Raw genomic sequence first — 12688 nt, forward strand, 5'->3', positions numbered from 1 at the left:
ATTTTTAGTTGACGTCCAAATGGTATTGCTGTTCTCTGGATTTTGTATTTTGTTGTATTTTACACCAGGGGGTTAAGGTTGTAGTCCTGTGGTTAATGTTGATAGTGAACCATGATTAGGTTGCCAGATTGAAAATTAAAATTATAATAGATATGTCAATGATTAACACTTGCCTGATGTATCGCAACTATAAAACTCAATAAAATTATTTTTTTTAAAGAAAATTAGTGATGATTGTTATCTCATTGGTGAATCAATAAACATCTTTTGAAATGCCATCTTCTGCAAAACCATTAAAGATGCAGAAGATGTCTCCAGTTATCAACCTGGCAACCCTCATTAGAAATATTAAGGATAAAGAGATTTCCTGAATAACTGTGAAGGAAACACTGTTTCTCTCACCCTGTTTTTAATATCTTATCAATGATTAATAGTCTTTGGGTGTTTATGTCTGCATGGTGTTATGAGTACAATGTATGTCCTGTTCAACAGTGAGAGTTATGTTTGAGCTAGGATCAGGTGGTGACTGTTATGTATGGATTACTTCATAATGTCACATTATAATTCATAATGTCACATTATAAATATGAAAATAGTCAACCATAACCAGCATTCCTGTGCATTAAAGATGTCTTGATTACTGCATAAAGACTATATCTTCGCTAAAGCCTGATCTTCTCTGATCCCTTCTTTCAACATACATCACCTGACATCTAAATCCTGGCACTCCCATGGGTAGAAACCATTCAGGCCTGGACTTGATCTCTTCTTCCAGGGATACAGCACTCAGCACTGTAGATTTCTGGTGTGGTGATTTGAATTTTCACAAACCTGCCACGTTTGACCAATCTAGAAAACTGGTGTTAATTTGGAAATGTTTGGTGTGATTCTAACCAACTAGACTTGGAACAGGAAATAGACATTAAAACATCTGTAGTTGTAGCTAATACAGGTGTCACAGATTCTATAGATATTCTATTATTGTCCTTTGTAACTATCCTGGGAAGTTACGTGTGCAACTGTACCTGGAAAAATGAGGATAGGCATACCCCCAATTTACAAAGCCTCTGACAAAGAAACCCTCTTTTGTGAGAGGCCAGCCCAGTCCAGACATGCTTTCTTGTTTTCTGTCTAGCTGGAAGTGTTTTTGCAACGTTGGCACTGGTGAAAGAGGACTGGAGAAAGTGAGGAGTTCAGTGTTAGGTTGCAGCAATGTGTCTGTGGTAAACAGTGCAATAAAGAACAAGATTCAGTTCTAGGGGATCCTATTGTAGCCGTGTATGCTTACATACAACAGGTGAGGTAAAGAACTTCCCCCAGAATCACCTACCAATTATGTGTGAAAAGAAAAACAAAGAAAGGAATAAAGCAAAAATCTGAAAATTTTACCATCAAAATGAAAATCATAAAAAATGGAAGATATTTTAAAAATTAAAAATCTCCCAATGCATTTTGGAAGAAGCTTTCAGGTAGTTTCTGCAAAGTTCAACATTTTCTATTTACTTAATGCTGGTCTTATCTATAATGCATAATTTAATGTATAAGCTATAGGTGTATAATGTTTGTTTTGAATAAAGAGTTTGCTAACACATGTTGAACCTCTTTTCTTTTTTGTGGTGTAGAAATCCATCCCTGCCTGCAACATTTCTACCCCTGCCCCCAACATTTCTGTTGAAGAAGCTAATCCTAGAAACAGCTTTACTTCATTAACTGAGATATATCTTCATATAGAAATGCTTTCTAAATGTGAAGGCTGTAACAGATACATGTAAATGTTAGAATTGCTTTCTTTCTGTGTAGGTTGAGCTTATTCTTTTTGAAAATAGATAAGAAAGAATGTTTGTTTAAATATGTATACCCTATTTTTAATTCTATAATAGAGCCCCAGTGTGAGTAATAAAAGAACATAATCAGTGAAATACAATACAATAATGATGATGACGATGATACAGTAACAGTATAATAATAAAAAAAACAAGTTGGAACACAGCAGTAACATTAAAATAAGGAAGAGAAACATGTAACAGTCATGGGACTAAATTAGTGCATTGGACTTTTTAACCCATAGATGGCAAACCGGCATTAAAGAAGGACCACCACCTTTGGTAAGGAGCCCTTGATGGCGCAGTGGGTTAAACCCCTGTGCCAGCAGGACTGAAGACCAACAGGTCGCAGGTTTGAATCCGGGGAGAGTGCGTATGAGCTCCCTCTATCAGCTCCAGCTCTCCATGTGGGGTCATGAGAGAAGCCTCCCACAAGGATGACAAAACATCAAAAACATCTGGGTGTCCCCTAGGCAACGTCCTTGCAGTGTCTCTCACACCAGAAGTGACTTGCAGTTTCTCAAGTCGCTCCTGACATGACACCCCCCCCCCCACCACCACCACCTTTAGTGACAAAACAAAATAATATCAATGATCAAGGTGCAAGGTGCATAAAGAAATGTCTCTGCAGTCACAGTTTTATCTAACCTTTTTAGCAAGTAAATCAATACATTGTCTGGTGGAGACAACAATCTTAGAGCAAAGTTTTGGGCTAAATGCCAGTGAATGATGAAGCTGATCCTTAGAGGGTTTCCAAGGATAGCTACAAGGTTCAGTCAATGTGTGTTTTCAAGTTTTCTGTTCTTTCTAAGTCAATTACAACATAATACAGCCATGAGCAAGTTAGGGCATTACATGTCCCTGATTACTTCTTCCGTTTTCTAGCCTTCAGAAGGACCAAATACCTATCCAGGGCTGAATCTAAACAGCCTCAATAATGCATCCATACCATGACTTCAGTCCTGTTTCAACATGTGACATTCCTCGCCTTCCAAAATGAAAACACTTATTTTTGATGCTGGAAGACTTTAACATGACAAAGCAGTTTATTTAACTATTTTTTGGAAAGGACTGAGCTTTTAAAATCTGTGGCTTGACCCCTGAATTGGCATCACAGTGGAATTGGTGACGTGTATGTGGGAGAGGATGGGACCAGTTTGGTGGTCATTGAGGTAACCTGATAATTCATGCTATGGAAGGGTATTGGTATTCATTCCTTCAATTCCATTCCCTTGCAGTAGATCTGTATAAGTAGATCTGTTTAAGATTGCATCATATGTCATCAATCCTACATCCACTGTCCTGGGAAATGAATGTTTAAAATGAGGCAGCAGATTATAGGGGGCAGAGACAACACATGGGGGTTGAAATAACATCCAGGTTGAAATAACATTCAATGCATTAGAAAACAGAGAATGGCTATTGTATAAATTGTGTATCCATGGCAGGAACAAACAAGGAAACCGTGCAGCCGTTGTAGTCATTTGGACATAAACCAAAACAGTGAACATGTGCATGCAGCAGAAACAGTCCCCAGTATCAATTTTTTGTGTGTCAGGAGCAACTTGAGAAACTGCAAGTTGCTCCTGGTGTGAGAGAATTGGCCGTCTGCAATGACGTTGCCCAGGGGATGCCCGGACACTCTAGTACCAATGTAACTATATCACGGGGGTCCTGTGATTTTAGCTTGGATTAAAACAGATGCATATGGCAGTAAAGGGATCAAATCCGGGCAAGATATTAAGCAATGAAGCCGAGCTACATCCCTTGTGTACATTTAGTTTGGAAGCTTGGAAGTAATTCATCTTTCAAATAGATTACAAGTCCCTCCTGGTGCGGGTAATTAATATTATTGATGCAAACATTTTTCTGAAAAACAGAAGTAGCTTGGTTTGATCTTATGTCTGATAGTTTAAGCAGTCTTTGTAGCAGTCAGTGGGCCGCCTGAGCAGATCCATTGCTGTTGCCCACCCCTGCACCCCTGATTTTCGATTTTATGGCAGCTCATGCTATAAATTAAACTTCTATCACATGTATTAATGGAGATTTCTCTTACACAAACCCCATTAGTGCTTTTCACTGTATTTCACATACAACTCTTCCTGTTTATGCCTCTTATTCTTCCATATTCTTCATTTTCTAATTTCAGGGGTTTTCTATAACAGCTATACTAATAAACTAAAAAATGGTGTCACAGTAGATTCTTACTGGGCATTCATGCAGCTACTGTGACATAGGTATTTAGTTACTGGTTTAAATTATTTTAAAAACAAAGAGTAACTATTGGCTTTGGTGCACATTCCCAGGATCATATTCTTTCTGTAGAAATCCTAATCAGGTAATCTGATATGGTAATTACTGTTGTTAACAAAGATTTATTATTTCTACTTGAATGCATCTTAAAATTAAAATTGAACTGGTTTTGTTTAAAATGTTTCTTAATTGTTCTGGATATGTTCCCAGGTCAATTAAAACTTTTAAATAGAATTATTTTTGCATGCTTGTTTTAAATGTGAGTTAAGCAAGAAGTGAAATTTATGGAAAATTTCAGTTTATATGAATATCATCCTAATACTCATTTGAATATTTTCCGTGGTAGGAGTGACTTAAGAAACTTCAAGTCGCTTCTGGTGTGAGAGAATTGGTTGTCTGCAAGGACGTTGCTCAGAAAACGCCCGGATGTTTTGATGTTTTTACCATCGTTGTGGGATGCTTTTTTCATGTCCCAGCATGGGGAGCTGGAGCTGAACAGAGGGAGCTTAACCTGCTCTTCCTAGATTTGAAAAACTGACCTATCGGTCAGCAATCCTGCCAGCACAAGGGTTTAACCCATTGTGTCACTGGGGGCTCCTTCATTTGAATTAAATACGTATTTGGGATTACTGCAGGAAGTCTGCTAAACATTGTGTGCGTTACTCTTCAGGTTGTATATTGACTTATGGAAAGCTTATGAATGTTATAGGTGTTTTTTTAAGGCAAGGGATACCCAGAGATGATTTTGCTTACATCTTTCTCTTAAATATAGCTTACAGCATTGATATTTCTTGGTAGTGCCCAATCCAAGTACTATCCCAGGCTGAACCTGCTTTGCTTCCAAGATCAGATGGGATAACTTGGCAAAGAATTTAGACATCAGCAACAATTTTCTAGTATATGGATAATGAAAAATAATTGGGCACTCACAAATTAGAACTCTGAAATGTTAGGTTATGAAATAAAAGAGACTCACGAAACACTGTTTTCATGAAGAGCATTTCAAAGGATTACACGGGAAATTGAGTTAAAAGGATATACAATCGTAAAGGAAATGATCTGCCCACACTGTGGTTTCTGAGATAGTTGTAATCTTCCCTGTGATTATTACTAATTGCTTTTTTGGTTTTCCTAAAATGGAAACAGAAGTGATGTCTGAGAAATTACCAAACACATCTGCTTTGGTATGTGTACAGGCAGTCCACGAGTTATGAACAAGAGAGGTTCTGTAAGTTTGCTCTTAGGCTGAATTTGTAGATAAGTTGAATTTGTATGCAGGTACATTTGTTAAGTATAACTCCACCCTAGATAGATAGATAGATAGATAGATAGATAGATAGATAGATAGATACTTGGAGTCGTTCAGATATAAGACTTCAAGAAGGACAGTGCATTTCCTCTTTAATATTTGCAGGCAAAAATGGTCCAATTCTATTGAAGCATTTGGGATCCACCAGCCCCTTTCATGTCTAGACTGGTTGTACTGAGTATTCCTGTAAAACCATGTCCTAGCCACTTGATTTTAATCCCTCTGTCCTTTTCCTCAGCAGTTTTATGCTATTGAATACTTTGTGGTTTGGCAGTTTTTGTCTTTCTGTGGAATGTGTTCTCTTTAAAAGTTCAAGGACCACTTCTTCATTGCTTAATTATCCCTTGAAGACACTCCCTGCCTATGTTAGTACACTGAAAATACATCTGTGGGATACCTTTTGCTTTTCATTGCAAAACTTGGATATTAACCTTTGTCAGTGAATGAGTTCAAATCTAATTTTAATGCATCATTTTTAATGCAGGTCAGCATATGACTTAATTGTTCACTAAATAGAGTTCAGTTTTGTTGATGCATAGATTGCTTGCATATACTAGTTCTTCATTGTTTTATTTCAATTAAACATACATTCTGGTATGGTAGGAAACCAACGGCATCCCAGTTAACTTGCTCTTATTGATGAGTTTTGATCTGATTATTTTTTTTTCAAAAACTGAAGCCCAGTATAAAACTGTGTCTCTGTGGGCTTCCTGCTGAAAACAAGACAGAGGTTGCAATGTTTTCTTCCTCTTACATTGTTCCATTTTAGTAATGCATACATACTCTTCCTGAGAAGATGGTAAAAGTATGATAGCTGGGACCCTACGTATAGCTGGAACCCATATGCTGGTTGCACAACACGTGCCAGAATTAATGAAGGGAAGTCCGCTGGGACTGGAAAGAGTGGAAAGTGTGCTGGCAGTCGGGGAGGGTTTACAAGGCCCTAGTGCAAACAGGGTGGCAGGAATTGGATCCCCCCTTCCCCTCTTCTTGTGCTTTTTGCTGCCTGCTTTCTGACAGTGGAAAAGCTGGGGCTCCGGGAGGGCAGGACATGTGAGCCGTAGACTCCCCTCCTCCTCCCTCCCTTGTAGCTGTGTCTCTCACTCGCTGCACTGTCTCACACACATCTTCCCTTCATGAACTCTGACCTGCAGTGCACAACCAGCATAGGGTCCCAGCTATCATACTTTTGCTGAAGACAGTATTGCTAGCATAAGTTCCTTTTCTGTCTTTCCTTTTTTCAGCATATCAATCTACAAAGTAGAGTTTAACCTCAGAAGGAAGAAAAGTCCTCTTAAAAAAAAAACCCTAAGAAATTAAATTATTTATGGCCCAGATATTGTCTTGTTTACTAGCAAGTAAATGAACATTAGATTTTTCCCATAAGCCAACCTGCATAGATTTTTAGCACTAAACTTTCAGCAACAGAGGGTGCCCATGAATTGCACAGAATAATTAGAAATGCTGAATGGATGTACAGACAAAGATATAAAATTTTACAGATATTTCAAAGTTGGGGGAGGGGGTGCTCTTTTTAATTTTTTCTAGAAAACATTTCCAGCTAAAAAATATGAAATTTTCAGTGAAAAAATATGAAAAATTCAGTTTTAATATGCTTCACAAACTGAAATCACTTTGTTACTTTGGGAACATAAAATACAGTATACAGTTTAAAAAAGATGGAGATGGACCCAAGCTGAACTGATATCAAATTGCAGTCATGGACCATCTATGAACAAAACCCTTGCCACTTGAAAGGGTGATACTTAGTTTTAAATTATTATGGCTAGATTCCTCTTCCAGTGCACAAAGAGCCCTGAGCCTCGGTCATTTGCAAGATGGTGACCCCCCAACAAAAGCAAGACCGAATTCGTAATTATGGTGCAGTGTGTGTTTCAATACAGTGTTGGCATTGATCTGCCAGTGCCAAATAGCATTTGCCATTGGTGCTAACAATTTGAGGCTATTAGGGGAAGAACTAAAGGTGACCAGAGGAAAATGTGAGAAGAATTCAAGAGAGTTTTCTCGCTTGGCCCAGACAAGTCCACTCATTGTGCAAGCCAAGAACTTGCAGTCTCTCTCATACAACTGTCTGGTGTGTGTTAGTGATGTTTAATCATGAAGCCATACCAGTTACAACTGATACAGGTTCTTCATGCAGGTGACAAAGAAAAACATGTAGAATTTAGTGATACAGTGATACAGAACAGCTTCTTACCATGTTTGATCTTTAGAGATAAAACTTTTACAATGTGCACATATGGGCAATACAGGATCCAGACAAAAGTGTAGAGAACAAGCATAATCTCCCAATTGTAAAATTACCTAACTTTTTATTATGTTTCTATTTGACCTTCATAATTTTAAAAGGAAATATTTCATAAGATTTTTAGGGGAAAATACAACAGATCCCCCCCCTTTGTTTTCTTTATTTTTCAGGGCTTTCTCATCCCTATAGATAGGCAGAAAGAAAGGCATAGGGTGTGTTCTTATATAATGCTTAAAACATTGGCTGATGCTGTGAGAATGAGCTTCTTCACATTGTTATCCTCATTCAGTTTAATTAGTTACACCCTTGTTTGTGGCATACTGTTATCTGGAACCAAATGCATGTTGCAAGCTCTGTTAATGAAGTATATGCAACTAAGGAAGCAAAGGGCAAGAAGGAGCACATGGTTCATTCCTACAGGACCAAACTAGAATGCTGTACGTGAACCGGTCCATGGTCCCCATTGCATATAAAGCAAGACTAACATCTCCCAAGTTTTTACTAAACTGATTTACAAACAAATTCCAGGTTTTTCAGAGGTTGCAAAATGAAACATTACCTTTCTAATGCGTAACCTCGAATATTCTCTGCTTGCCTCTTTTTGGCTTTCCAACATATCTAGTCCTAAGTTTAACATCATGATATGGAAGGCTAAAATTATATTTTTGCCCATCTACTACTAAAACAGATAATACAAAGGTTTATTTTGGGTATTGTTGGTTTACAAAGACAGATGAAAAAGATTGAAACCAAATGAAAACAGAATATTGGGAGCCTGTGGGAGGCAATGGAGAGTTATACCTCAGAATAGTTTCACGTTATATAGCTTTTCTGTTTATAGAAGTCCCTTTGATAATGTTTTCTTAAATGAGGGAAAATATGCTGTCATCCATTTTCTGATTTCCTAATATAACAATATTCTGCAATTGCCTATTTTCTTTCCCTATTCTTAGCTTTCATAGGAAGCATAATTTGTCAGACCTCTGTATCTGTGGAATCCTTATCCACAGTTTCACTCGCCCATGTTGGGCCAGGGTGGGGTGGTGGTGGTCTCTCTACAATTTGCTAGGGCCTCCAGGTGATTCTATGGTTTACTTCCCCCATAAGTTACTATATAGTTACATTGGAGAACTTAGCAATATTTAGGAATCTTTAACTCCTCTCGCGCAATTCTGTAATACGCTGGGACTGGAAGTAAGATAATTTTATGCTGTTTGGTTATGTTTGTGGTTTTAGGTAACAATGGTTTCAGATAACCACAGTTCGTGAATACTGGGGTGTTACTGTATTATGGAGCCCCCGGTGGCGCAGTGGGTTAAAGCACTGAGCTGCTGAGCTTGTTGATCGAAAGGTCGCAGGTTCAATTCCGGGGAGCGGCGTGAGCTTCCGCTGTCAGCCCTAGCTTCTGCCAACGTAGCAATTCGAAAACATGCAAATGTGAGTAGATCAATAGGTACCGCTCCGGCGGGAAGGTAACGGCGCTCCATGCAGTCATGCCGGCCACATGACCTTGGAGGTGTCTACGGACAATGCTGGCTCTTCGGCTTAGAAATGGAGATGAGCACCACACCCCAGAGTCAGACATGACTGGACTTAATGTCAGGGGACTACCTTTACCTTTACCTTACTGTATTATCACATTCTGACAATCTTCCTCCAATTGCTGCAATTGTGTGATCTGTCTTTATTTGTATGTAAGCCATGGTGAGTTCAAGCAGGCTTATTGCAAAGGAAGAATGCAGTCTTAATCCAAAATATTCATTGTGGACTGTATAACATTTAAATAGCTTCTATTATTGCTTTGAAATAAATTATTTGCTTTGAAATTTTATGTAGAAGGTTATCAGGATTTGATTCATCTATTAATGTTGCGTTATTGGATGTGAATCACTTTTCTTGTGATTCACATCCAATGACACAACATTAATATCTGAATTAAGGTTCAAAGCATAGAAAGACAGTTTTAAATCTATATATTTTAAAGTAATGAACACTGAGCCCTGTGTTTCTTGGAAGTTTGAAAGAATGCTGGCAAGGTGCCTCCCTATGTTTCTGTTTATTTAGCAATCATGTGGACTGTGCAGCTATTTAGGCTTCATTAAAGAAATGACATGGTTTATTGCCAAGGTTTTTATAAACAGGGTTGGTGAGTCTAAGATGAGAGCTAGTATGGAATATATTGCAACTTATCATTGAAACAATATTAGGTGTTTGATCCTTTGCACAGTAAAACATTTCCTCTGTTTACGTAATAATTGTTCTCATTATTACTTGACTGACAGATATGATACTCATCACAGTTTCTCTGCTGTAAGTTTCTTGACTCACTTTTACAATCACTAGATCAACTGTTCATAGTGATACTTCTATCATTCAGCAAAAGAAACCTCTATTTTAATCTGTATGTGTATATTCATGCATAAATAAGAGTACAATGTCTAGATCCAGGAAAGTCATGCCACCTCTCTATTCTCCCTTGGTTAGACCACATCTGGAATACTGTGTCAAATTCTGGGTACCACAATTGAAGAGAGATATTGACAAGCTGGAATGTGTCCAGAGGAGGGCGACTAAAATGATCAAGGGTCTGGAGAACAAGCCCTAAGAGGAGCGGCTTAAAGAGCTGGGCATGTTTAGCCTGAAGAAGAGCAGGATGAGAGGAGACATGATAGCCATATATAAGTATGCGATATGAAGTCATAGGGAGGAGGGAGCAAGCTTGTTTTCTGCTGCCCTGGAGACTAGGACTTGGAGCAATGGCTTTAAACTACAAGAAAGGAGATTACACCTGAACATTAGGAAGAACTTCCTAACAGTGAGAACTGTTCAGCAGTGGAACTCTCTGCCCCAGAGTGTAGTAGAGGCCCCTTCTTTGGAGGTTTTTAAACAGAGGCTGAATGGCCATCTGTCGGGGGTACATTGAATGCGATTTTCCTGCTCCTTGCCAGAGGGTTGGACTGGATGGCCCACAAGGTATCTTCCAACTCAATGATTCTTCATTTTGGTCTCTACTTGCTGTCTGCCTCTTCAAATACTAACTGTACAGATCTTCCAATTCAACAACAGCCCAGTGCCAATGGGGTTAGCAGAATAGCCATAGAAAATATCTATTAAAAGAAATATTTGAAGGGATGCTTTAGGGTTGTCAGGTCTCAGGGCTTCAGATGAAATTTCTTTCTCATTTTCCCTTGTTAATTGCACAGTTCAAGGCATACATTTCTTCATATTTATTCTGCTGGCTTACAAATGCACATTTTCTTTAGAAGTGGACTTGTGCACTCTTAATTTAAAAATGTATAAAGATAAGATAGGAAAAGCTTGGTGTTTTTTTTTTTTAAAAAATGGACTGTTTCAACTATGTTCACAGAGGCCACAAATAGCAATGTGATAGAGACGAAATATGTTTGAGTAGGAGGAATGAGAAGAGAGAACATGGGATTGTTAAGAAAGCATTAAAAGAATCTCTTTGTAAAACTAAGGGTCAAGGTCCTACTTCTAAGCAATCATTATCCAAGAAATTTTGACCTTCTACCCTGAAGAATATGAAACTTGGGGAACTTTCTTGAAAATACGCTATCTACTTAAAATGTGTATGATTAAAATGCCTTTAAAGAGGATTTTTCTCCTGACAACATTCCGAAAATGTTTGCCCAGATTTTACCTTTTTATCACTCCTTGTTTTAAATAGCTGCTGCCAGTTTAAATCAAGTACCAAATACTTAAGGAGAAGTGTGTTGCCGAAGGCTTTCATGGCTGGAATCATTGGGTTGCTATGAGTTTTCCAGGCTGCGTGGCCATGTTCCAGAAGCATTCTCTCCTGATGTTTCGCCCACATCTATGGCAGGCATCCTTAGAGTTTGAGGGTCTGTTGGAAACTAGGCAAGTGAGGTTTATATATCTGTGGAATGTCCAGGGTGGGAGAAACAGCAATATTTTTATTATGGTTCAAAGAATTTTATTGAATTTGTTGTTTATTCAAAAAAAAAAGTGGGAGAAAGAATTCTTGTCTGCTTGAGGCAAGTGTGAATGTTGCAAATGACCATCTTGATTAGCATTTAATGGCATTTAATGGCCTGGCTGCTTCATGCCTGGTGGAATCCTTTGTCGGAAGGTGTTAGCTGGCCCTGACTGATTCTTGTCTGGAATTCCGCTCCTTTTTTGGTGTTGCTCTTTATTTACTGTCTGGATTTTAGAGGTTTTTTTTTTTAATACTGGTAGCCAGATTTTGTTCATTTTCATTGTTTCCTCCTTTCTGTTGAAATTGTCCACATGCTTGTGGATTTCAATGGTTTCTCTGTGTAGCCTGACATGGTGGTTGTTAGAGTGGTCCAGCATTTCTGTGTTCTCAAATAATATAAAAGCAGGGGAATTCCAGACAAGAATCAGTCAGGGCCAGCTAACAGCTCTTGACAAAAGATTCCCCCAGGCAGCAACCAGGACACTTGCAACATTTACACCTGCCACAAGCAGACAAGAGTTTTTTTCTCCCACCCTAGACACTCCACAGATATATAAACCTCACTTGCCTAGTTTCCAACAGATCCCTCAACCTCTGAGGATGCCTGCCATAGATGTGGGTGAAACATCAGGAGAGAATGCTTCTGGAACATAACTATACAGCCTGGAAAACTAACAACAAACCACTTAAGGAGAAGTCTTCCCACTTCATTGCTCCCATTTCTGGAAAAGCATGTGTTGCTGTTTTCTGCCAACCCATTTGCTTTCTCCTCACACTTACTGCATCCCTACTGATTATTTTTATTGCAAAAGTTTATTTCTTCAGACATCCTTTCTTTATCTGGGTAGTTTCTCTAACCTCATTTCAGGGAGTGTTTTGCTGACACTTATATTCTTTCCGTCTTCTCAAGTTGTTAAATCACAGTGTTGTTGAAGCAAGATTTTTTTTAATGAAAACTCATTACTTATGCAGCTTTAAATATAAATTAAATTATTTGGAAACAGGCAAGGAAAACTTTTGATGCAAGTCTGATCTACTGATTTGATGCAAGACTGATTTACTTCTGTATACAACAC

General features: G+C 38.4%; 1 long non-coding RNA gene across 3 annotated transcripts in view; it reads left to right on the top strand.

The window, feature by feature from the left end:
- The window catches only part of LOC137096961 (uncharacterized), a 52767-nt gene that overhangs the window by 7473 nt on the left and 32606 nt on the right, over window positions 1–12688 (top strand). The gene's annotated exons all lie outside the window — the stretch shown is intronic.

Source organism: Anolis sagrei, chromosome 4 (assembly GCF_037176765.1).
Source record: "Anolis sagrei isolate rAnoSag1 chromosome 4, rAnoSag1.mat, whole genome shotgun sequence".
Taxonomy (NCBI): Eukaryota; Metazoa; Chordata; class Lepidosauria; order Squamata; family Dactyloidae; genus Anolis; species Anolis sagrei.